This window comes from Pteropus vampyrus, unplaced genomic scaffold (genome assembly GCF_000151845.1).
Source record: "Pteropus vampyrus isolate Shadow unplaced genomic scaffold, Pvam_2.0 Scaffold1, whole genome shotgun sequence".
Taxonomy (NCBI): Eukaryota; Metazoa; Chordata; class Mammalia; order Chiroptera; family Pteropodidae; genus Pteropus; species Pteropus vampyrus.
Window position 1 is genome coordinate 2,108,885 of NW_011888782.1, and position 10,016 is coordinate 2,118,900.

General features: G+C 37.7%; 1 protein-coding gene across 3 annotated transcripts in view; it reads left to right on the top strand.

Annotated features, from left to right (window-relative positions):
• CPNE4 (copine 4) overlaps window positions 1-10,016 on the top strand; it is a 461,395-nt gene that overhangs the window by 195,248 nt on the left and 256,131 nt on the right. The gene's annotated exons all lie outside the window — the stretch shown is intronic.

Here is a 10,016-nt window from a genome sequence, read left to right on the forward strand (position 1 = left end):
GTAAGAGTAAGAGGAGGGAAATACTGTCACAGTTCTACAGCACAGGAGTACCCCTGGAGTGTTCAAGGAATGTCAGGGAGGTCTGGGTAGCAAGAGTGAAGGGTATAAAGAAATGGAATGGTCAGAGGTGAAGTAGTCAGATGGAAATAGAGTAACAACGATCTATCTTATCTTTTTGAAGAATCATGCTGTCAGCCATTTTGAGAATCAGTTGTAGAGGAACAGGATGAAACCTGGGGTACCAGATAGCAGAGCATATTATTAATACAGGTGGGAGAGGATGGTAACTTGGACTAGGGTGCAGGTGGAGAAAAGTGGTCATATTCTGGATACATTTAGAAGGTTGATGGATTTCTTGGTAACTTGGATGTACAGTATGAAAGAACTTATCAACAAGAGAGCAGCATAAGATGAAATACCTGGGAAGAAATCACTGCAGGAAAGGCATAAATTCAGAGGAGGATATGGTCCTTGGGTAGCCACATTTTGATAGCATCTACTAAGCTCCAAACACTTAGTTAATTCAAGAGAAAAGATCTATGAATTGTTTTTTTCCTGTATAACCAAGTAAATCTAAATGATGACTACCACTTCTTGCTAGAATCTTTCATGGTATTGACTTTTGGAGGGATGTGTGTGTGTGTGTGTGTGTGTGTGTGTGTGTGTGTGTGTGTGTAGGATTTTGCTAACTTCCACCTCTGAAAACTATCATTTGTGGCTTGATTAAAATGCAACACCACATTCTGCTGTAAACACTCCCAATGGCAGTGATGTTTATCAAGTTATTTCAACAACGGACGACACATAAATCCAACCAATTTCTCCCTATCCTCTTGTAAAGGGATGTCACTTCTGATTTATTCTAGTTTAGTATCTTCAGCATTTGTCAAGCAATGTTCTATTGGGCTCTTATTCCTTAATTTGTTGTTTTTTATAGTGTAGTTACACTATCATTTTATGGGATTGTGTAGTTAATGTTTTGGACATCTTTTCTTTATATTTGCTGCCTCATCAGCTCCATCTGGGATTTGAATGTTCATTCTTGGCTCTTGTAACTTTTATTTTGTGCTGATGAGGTTGGGTTGTGGATAAGAGAGAGTAACTAAATGTACCAATGAAATATAAGTTTGGATGACTCAACAGAAACATACATTTTATTTGACAAATATTTACTAACTTATGGCACTGGTGTCATAATGATGAAAAGCTACTGTCCCTACTTCAAGGTACAGTGAATGATGATAAAGTCCAGTCTAGAGCAATGACCTTAATAGTAGATAAGAGAGAAGGAGATGGATTTCAAAGGTGTATCATCTGTACATAAAAAACAAAGACATTTTGTATACATTCTTAAAAAATACACCATTCCTCAAGAAACATACTGCTAATCAAACTTTTCAGCAAAAAGTATTCAAATATGTGATCTAGATTGCCAAGAGATTAATCAAAATAAGTGTTCACGAATAAAATGTGTGAACTCAACAACTCCCTTCTTTTGTATTTGTCCAAGAAAAAAAAATCTGCACAAAGACTTAATAAGAAAGTTTATAGCAACTTTATTTATAATAGCCCAAACTGAAACAACCCAAATGTTTTTCAGTGTGAGAATGAATAAACAAATTGTGCCATATTCATAAATGGAACAACACTCAACAATAAAAAGAACAAACTACAAATATATACAATAATGTGAATAAATTTCATAGACTTTTTTTTTTACTGAAGCAAGCCAAATATAAAAATATGTGTATTGTGTGGTTCCATTTATATGAATCAAAAATAAAGAAATATAAGCTAGGATGATAGAAGTCAGTACAGGTAGAAGCTGATTTGGATTATAGAAATGTTCTATATCTCGATTATTGTATTGGTTAAATTTGTATATACATTTGCCAAAACTAATTGAGCTGTATTCTTAAAATCTGTACATTTTATTGCTGGTAAATTATACCTCAATAAAGAGAGTAGTTGGGGCAGGGGAAATTTGAAGATCAAGCAATCAGAAAATTGCATCAGGCAAATTTAGGATCTAAGTATTACAGTGTTATATTGGCTTCTCCTAGACTTATAGGATAATATGTATGCCTTACTATATTAGGCTATTTTAAATTGTTGCTTCTACTTCTTTCTCCCTCATTGAAATAGGAACTCATTCGTATCTAATTCATCTTAGTTGAGAGCATAATGCATGTCACAAAGTATTTATTGGATCTGTTATGTCCTCAGTCTAGGAAAACAATACATGGTACCAGTGATGACAATCTAGCTCCTTAGAGGTTTGTCCCAGAACTACTATATACTTATGCCCTCCTCTATCTGGATCAGCTCCATGTTTAATCTTCTTGCTTTACCTTATTAACTTCCCATTTGTTTCTACTACAAATCCAATTTGAAGAGCCACCATTTTCCTACATTTCAGTCCCAACTCAGCACTCTTCCTTATGATATAATGAAATAAGACTGAAGACTGAAATTAAATACTTGAAACATGACAGTTATTATGGTAAAAGCATGAGAATTCACTAGTGGTTTTGATTCTATTTTGCTTTTTTCGTATTTATGGCATTTATAGTGTTTAAATCATAAAATGTTTTATGTTTTACCGTGCTTCCAGTTGCATCTTATTTGTCCATTGCTGCTGTTTTCTTCAAATTCAAATGAAATTAGGTTAGAGGCTGCTATGAGCCCATGAGACTGTCACAGAGTCCCTGGATTACTTTGTCTACTTGGTTTATTGCATCTTGTTTCACCCTTGAGTATATGCACATTAAAGTCAGGTGTATAGTGAAGCAGGTTTCCATTGCTGGCAAAGCAAAGGGATTTTGTAATAAATAGGTCATTTTTACAATACAAAGTTTGATTTCTCTCTAGAATACATTTTAGTTTATTTAATGTCTGTGGTTGGGCACAGAAGCATTTGGGAACCAAGCTGACAAGGTTTGATGGTGTTTTTTTCCCTAAGGTTTTCACCTGGAAACATTTTCCTTTTTTCTCCGAAATACATATCTCCAACACTGACGTTTTAGGTGCATCTTTTTTGAATCTTGTAAGAGAATTCCGTAATTCGAATTCTACCTTTTTAAATTGAAATATAACATATGTTATAACTTCAAAATATATGGAACAATCTTCAAAGAATAGTGAATATTCAAGAATTAACTGCAAGAAAGAAAAATAGTCTGTTTATGGAGACACAGAGTTCATAGGATTTTTGTGACTAACAAAAAGACACAGAAAATCTAATGTGATAGTGTGCAGTATATTTATACTTGCAGGGTAGGGGTGACTGTTAAGAGCTCACTGGATGGCCTGTTGAATGAAAAGAATGCTTAGGATGAGGTTTAGGGAAGAATGTCAGCTTAAAGAACAAGTGACATAAATTTCTTCACTTACTTCATCTTCCTCCCTGAGTGACATGGTACAAGAGAGCTCATCTCACAGGAGAGATAGAGAGACTCAAGGACATATTGAACCTAAAAGCTAGATGGGGAATTTTCTTTGAAAAGTATTTCTTTCCTCCCAGGTCTATCTTACTGTTTTCTTTTTATTCTGACCTTTATGATATAAGAGAATAGATGAAAAATGGCCTTCTTAAAGCTCTACAATGAGGAGGAGGTAACTCAGGGTGGTTGAGGTGGTAGAAGTCACTGAACAGAGTCAGAAGAACAAGGGTAGTCCTGCATGATCTTGGGAAAATACATCTTTGTCCCCTGAGCCCTTATCTATAAAAGAAAAAAACAAACAAACAAACAAAAAAACAAGGCTTCTCTATGTTTCTTTCAAGACCACTCTGACTTTCTGTGACTCTGGCTTGAACATTTCTCAGTTATGAAATTATCCTTAAATTTTCTCTTTTCCAATCCATCCATCTGTCCTCATGTGATATAGGTTGTATTCTTTAATTATTTGCATTACTCTTAATCAGAAGATCCCCAGATCTCTAGAGTTCCCTTAGACCACGAAGAGCCAAACAAACATACTTTTTGGCTCTCTACTATAGGCCAAACAGTACTAAGCATGTACACGCACACACGCGCGCGCGCACACACACACACACACACACACACACACACACACACACTTCATCCTTACTGACATCCCTGTGAAATAGGCATTATTTTTTCCTATTTTCAGGGGGAGAAAATGGAGATTTATAAGAATTAAGCAATTTACCCTGGAAACACCTGGATAAGTCAGAATTGTACTCCAGGGCCCATGATCTCCCCTCTCTTGTCTTGCTCCAACTCCCTAAAATACTCAATAATTTCACTTATTTATTCATGCAAATACAAAACTTGTATTGAGCACCTACTATGTGCTTGTCTCTATACTAGAGATTTGAGATGTCTTCAGTGTCTACAAAAATATTAATTCAGGCATTCTTTTTCCCTTTAGAAGTAAAAATAGTCCAACACAGATTTCACCTAAGCTTTTGTTAAGTTCTCTGTCATAATTACAAGCTTCTCTGGGCCCCTTTCATTTTTCTTATTGTTTTCTTATGTTCACCCAAAACCTGGGGCATAGGGTCTGGGCTCTGGGTCACACTTTGATTATGAGCTGCCATGCTAAGAACAGATGGCCTGTGCCTTTGGGTCTGCCATTGGAGGCTGAGCAATATTGGATAGATGACTGAGAGTTGAGTATGTGCTATAACCTTTATGAAGCCCAGGGACCTTGGCTGGGCCTCTTTCTGGTGACCCGAATCATGGTCATCAGCCTGAGGAAGGATTTTATGACCACTCTTAACCTGAACCTCCACAGAGTAAATGTATTCTTGCCTACCTTGAACTCTGTGCTAATACCCAAATTACTATAGTCAAGGCAAATCAGGATATGACCAAGGAGCAGCTGACACTGGTAGGAAAAGTGTAACTTCTTGTATATGTCTTCATTCTCATAGTCTTCTTGGAATAAAAAAATTGGGACCTTAGAAATGACTACTCACAAAAGTTACCACTTTCTCATTTGTTGATCAAGCCTCAAGTGAAAATGGTTTTGCCAAATTTTAGCTGCCATTTCTGAGGGTCATTTTTAAGGATATGCTGCTCGCACAGTCCCTATTTCTCGCTATTAATTTCATTTGAAATAATTCATGTCTGTGATTCCAAGAGCTGCTAAGGACTCTCATGACAGATCCCTCGTGGTTTCCTGAAGCTCCTAGATCTTCACAGGGTCCCTTCAGCAAAATCAGTTGACTCATTTCTATTCCATTGATGGTGAAGGTTCAGGTGTCACATCCCATGAGAATAGGACTAGAGATCTCAGTTGAGTGGTCCCTCCAAAACTTAAGGATTCTGTGCTGCTTTCAAGCATTTTCAGGAATATCAGGCCTGTCTTACTTCCTGCTCCCTAATTTGCCCACTCCAGGTCCCTAAACAGGGATGCTCATCAACTCCCAGACCCCTAAAAATGAAAGGAAGAAGGCTTTGTCTCCTCTAGTTTATCTTTCTTCTCTAGTTCTGCTCCATAGGAGAAGAAAGCAAACACGAAATAACTGAGAAAAGTTTTTCTTCAGAGGAGTTTCCTATGCTTCACCTGCTTTCACTTACAATACTTACTGTTTTTTACTTTGAGAGAAGTTTACAACAAGCTTACTTATTTAAATACAGATCAAACTGAAACCCAGAGACATTAAAAGATCTGATCAGACACCTGACTGGTATTAACCTCAGCAGTTCTACCCTCTTTCCCAACATACACAACTAAAGGATAAGACTAGGCATCAGGTCATGTCACATTTGCAAAGGTCACTGGCATTCAATAAAGACTTGAATTCCATCCTTTGACAATATACCCAAGAACCCTCAAGTTAGCTGCCTTTTAAGAGATGGGTAGTTCTTTAAAAAAGAAAAAAAACTTTGAGTTATGCGTTTCTTTCTAAGCCACATTTTTTTTCAAAGTTCTGTGTTATTGCATAACAAGAAAGATATCAAAGAGTTGTATGATCTGAATAACTGGATTTGATTTCATAGAATCATAAAGTTACAGTGTTAGATGGGGCATTTCAAACTTCTCATGTGATGTGTAAAGTACCAAAGACCAGAGAATTTGAATGACTTACCCAACTAGCTGGCTGTAGAAGTCAATTTTCTGTCTACTACAGTAGTGTTTTTACTTCTCTGAAAGTTTAGCATATTAAAGGTTCTTAGTGATAGAATCTATCCTCAGGCCTCTGACTAAGGAAAAAGTCTCCTATTTATTCATTCAACAAGAATTTGCTTATACCTTCTCTGTGCTAAGTGATAAAAGGCCTCCAAAGGATCATGAAATAGTTCCTGTATCCAGATCTCACAATCTAGTTTCAAGTTCCAATGTTCGCACCAGTACCTCCATTTCTTTTTTAATTTAAATAAATGAAGAGAAGTTATATCTAGCTTGCTATACTTTATATCATACTAGAAACAAAATAGAGTTTTGATGTATGATCTTATTTAAACCCCACATATGTGCTTATCTTTCAATATTTTGCAATGTCGCTGATGAAAGCAGCTTGTCCATCATGCCTAACCTTAAAAGAGGGTGTGATCACAACATGATTTTACAACTTCAGTTATTTTCACATTCATTAGAAAGCACCTCAGTGATGCTCTAAAGCTCATTCTTCATTATTTGCTTTCAGGAAAGTATTTAATGGCCATAAGCTCAGTGAAAATGAAAGAGCTGACCCTGTATATAGTCAGAATACATGGCACATTTTAATCTCAACAACTTTTGGTGGTTGTGTCTGTATTGATGTGACAGTCGTCAAGAGGCTGATTTCTGAACAGTGACACCGTCAAACTCATGGCTTGCTGGCAGTGCCATAGTGGAAGGCTCAAGAGTGTTGAAATTAGGGTCAGATACAGCTCTGCCAATTACAGGCTATGAGATCTTAGGCAAATTGCTAACATTTCCAAATGTTCATTCGGTGAAAATAACTCAGCAGCCTGCAGGGTTGCAATGAGGATTAAACGATAGGTGAATCATCTAGCACTGTGCTTGGCACATACTAGGCTTTTAATACATGTTAGTTTCCTTCCTCTTTTTCTTGCATTATAAGAAAAAGACTTGTGATGTGAGAGTTGCCACTTATTTCTGCCTCCTTGCTTCAAAGTAGGGAAATTATTTTCGAGATCCAGTACTGGATGAAAAAAAAAAAAGATGTTGAAGGATGTGAAACAGAAGCATTTCCCAATTATTAAGAGATCATTTCCCAATTATTAAGTAGATGAAATTTTCTGGGACTGCAGGAGTGAGGCAATGACCTGGATATATGTTACATCTATCCAAGCAAGGTACCTGATGACTCTGTAAAACTGGGTCTGAGTAGGCATTTGGTTCCCTGTGCAGATAGAAAAGCCAGTCAACTCCCCAAGGCAGACAAGGACATCAACTTTGACAGCGAATAGCAAACTCATGGTAAAATTCTCTCTTCCTTTTTAAGTTAAGTTCTAAATTATGTGGCAATACAGGAATAGAATGGATCTTTGAGGAGAAGAGGAATTAATATTTTCTAACCTTTCTTAATTCATCACTTTAGAAAGTGATCTGGTGAGCTAAGGCTGGAGTTACAGTTAGTTGTTGGCCTATGCTGGTCTAAGGTTCAGAGCAACCAGCATAAGGAACACATAAAAATCCTTCTTTGGGATTTCTTGACAAGGAAACAAATTCCAAATAGTAGAAAAGGACTCTGGTAGGACTCCTACAGAAGCATTACCAAATATCTTTCGTTGTAGCCTGATGGGAGGTCAACCATCCAAATAGTTTACTTTAGAACCTAAAAAAAAGTTGTATTTCACATAATTAGGCAATGCATCAGATCAATTTTACTTTGTTTTGCAAACCCAGTTTTTCTGAATTTATGGAATTTGGGAGTTAATGGCTTTTTCTACTCTGGTTATTAGGCATACATGTTAAACAGTAATTTCCTGAGATTATTGGACTATTTACCAAATCCTCCTTACTTTATGGAAATGTTATTTAGTATTACACTTCTATTGGTAATGAGGGAATAGGCAATTCTTTGAAGAGATACACAGGGTTGATTTGTCAAGGTTTTTCTATTTTCCAAACAGAGGCATAAGAACCCCTGGAGAGACCTGGGGATCTGGGAAGCAGGATCCTGAAAGGATTTCTACAACGTAAGAATATAAAGAATAAGTTGACTTGATTTGTGAACATAAGACTGAGTGGGCAACCTGCAATAATAAATGTGAGAATTTGCCCTGTAGTGCACAGCTATATTACTCCTTCCAAATGTACCCCAGTTTCCTTTTGTGAAATGAAATCTACCCCAGTTTGTGTAGCCTCAGTGGGAGAAAAATTCCATGTGCCCTCATCTACAATGGAAACCAGTATAATTATGCTCTCTCTGTCCTCTCCCTGGTATAGCCTGGGGCAGCCAAACAGATGATTTTTCTCCAGTCCTTCCATCTTGAGTCAGTGATGAAGAGTGGAAGGAGTCTTTGGGAGTCATTCGTCACAGCGGCTATAGTAGGAAAATGGACAGCATCTGTCCAGCCTTGCAGTAAGGAGGTTGCTGGCTTCCTGGTTGCTAACCACCCAGGGTTGTGTAGTCCTGCCAGTTCCTGAGCCCAGTCCTCCAGCCTTCCACTGATTCCCTAAATTCCTAATATTCTCCCGCAAATGCTCTTTTGTATAAATTGGCCAATGCTAATTTCTATTGCTTAGAACCAAGAAATCATAACTGAAGTAGACTTTATTCTAAGCTTGCCTCAAAGTACATTATACCCCCATCAATTCGTATGTTGGATTATCAACAGGAAATTCTCAAGCCAAAAGGGGCTTTAGGGGTTCTGTAATCCACATTCTTTTCCCACAATTTTCAGGAACAGGGGTTGAGGGAGGAGACATGGATTGATTACATTTTAAAATGTGAGAACATTGTGGCACAAAGGTTAAGTGAGTTGGCAAGATAACATGAGTCACCTTTCTCAACAAATGAGAAGAAAGGGACACAGCTCCCTTGACACCCTGTTGTTCATTTGTTGATGGATTGAGTTGATGTTGGACAGGCACGGCAATGGTATAGCAAGACTTGCCATTAAAATCCTGTCCAATATCGTGTCCTTTCACTGTCAACTGCTTGTCAGAACTGTTTCTTCTCACTCTCTGCACTTGTTTCTTCAGCTGTAAAATAGAGATGAACATTACTTCATAGAATTATTAAAAAGTTGAAATGAGGTGAGTGTGCTTTCAAACCCCCAGAGCCCAGGATCTAATGAACTACTAAAAATTATTTTTAAGAATACAAATTGTTAGGGTGTTAATCATAATGGGGGTTTTCTGGACACCAGAGCCTCTATTAGTAAGGATTACATATGTAAGGGAAATAAAGCAAACTTTATTTGCATAGTGTGTGTGGGATATAGAGATGTGGCACTCAGATACCCCTTCAAAGAATTTGTTGCCCAGCTGCTGAGGATGCTGTCAGCCCCATCGGGGACTGAGTCAGCTGTAGAGAGCCCCCTTACCAAGGTCATGTCCTTCCCCGAGCAGCCTATAGCTATTGACTGACTGATGGATGTGGGATAAATGTCCTGGCCATATCTACCCGCTATCGGACAGCTCTGTCAGGCCATGTCAGCTCCAGAGCTTTCCAAGAGATCAGCCAAGTCTGTTGTTAGGTCTTCATCACAGCATAAGGTCTCCTGCCCAATCCTACTTCCTTCCCTTCCAGTGACCCCCAAGGGCATTGCCCCATAAATATCCTCGAATGCTAAACTCGGACTCTGCTTTCAGGGGAACACAATCTACAACATCCTGTGTTGGGAATTTTACACCGAATTCTTTTAAAAATCTTATGAAATAGCTATTATTTCCTCCATTATAACAGATGAAAGAATTAAAGCTCAATGTAGTAAGCAATTTATCTAAGAAAACACATTGCATGATAAGGCTGGGAATCAAATCTAGTTCAGTTTGATTCCAAAGACTGCTTAGAGTAATTATTAATGTATCTCTTCTTGGCCTGAAAGAACAATTTTCTCTCCCAGAGTGAGCAGCTGGGCTCAGTG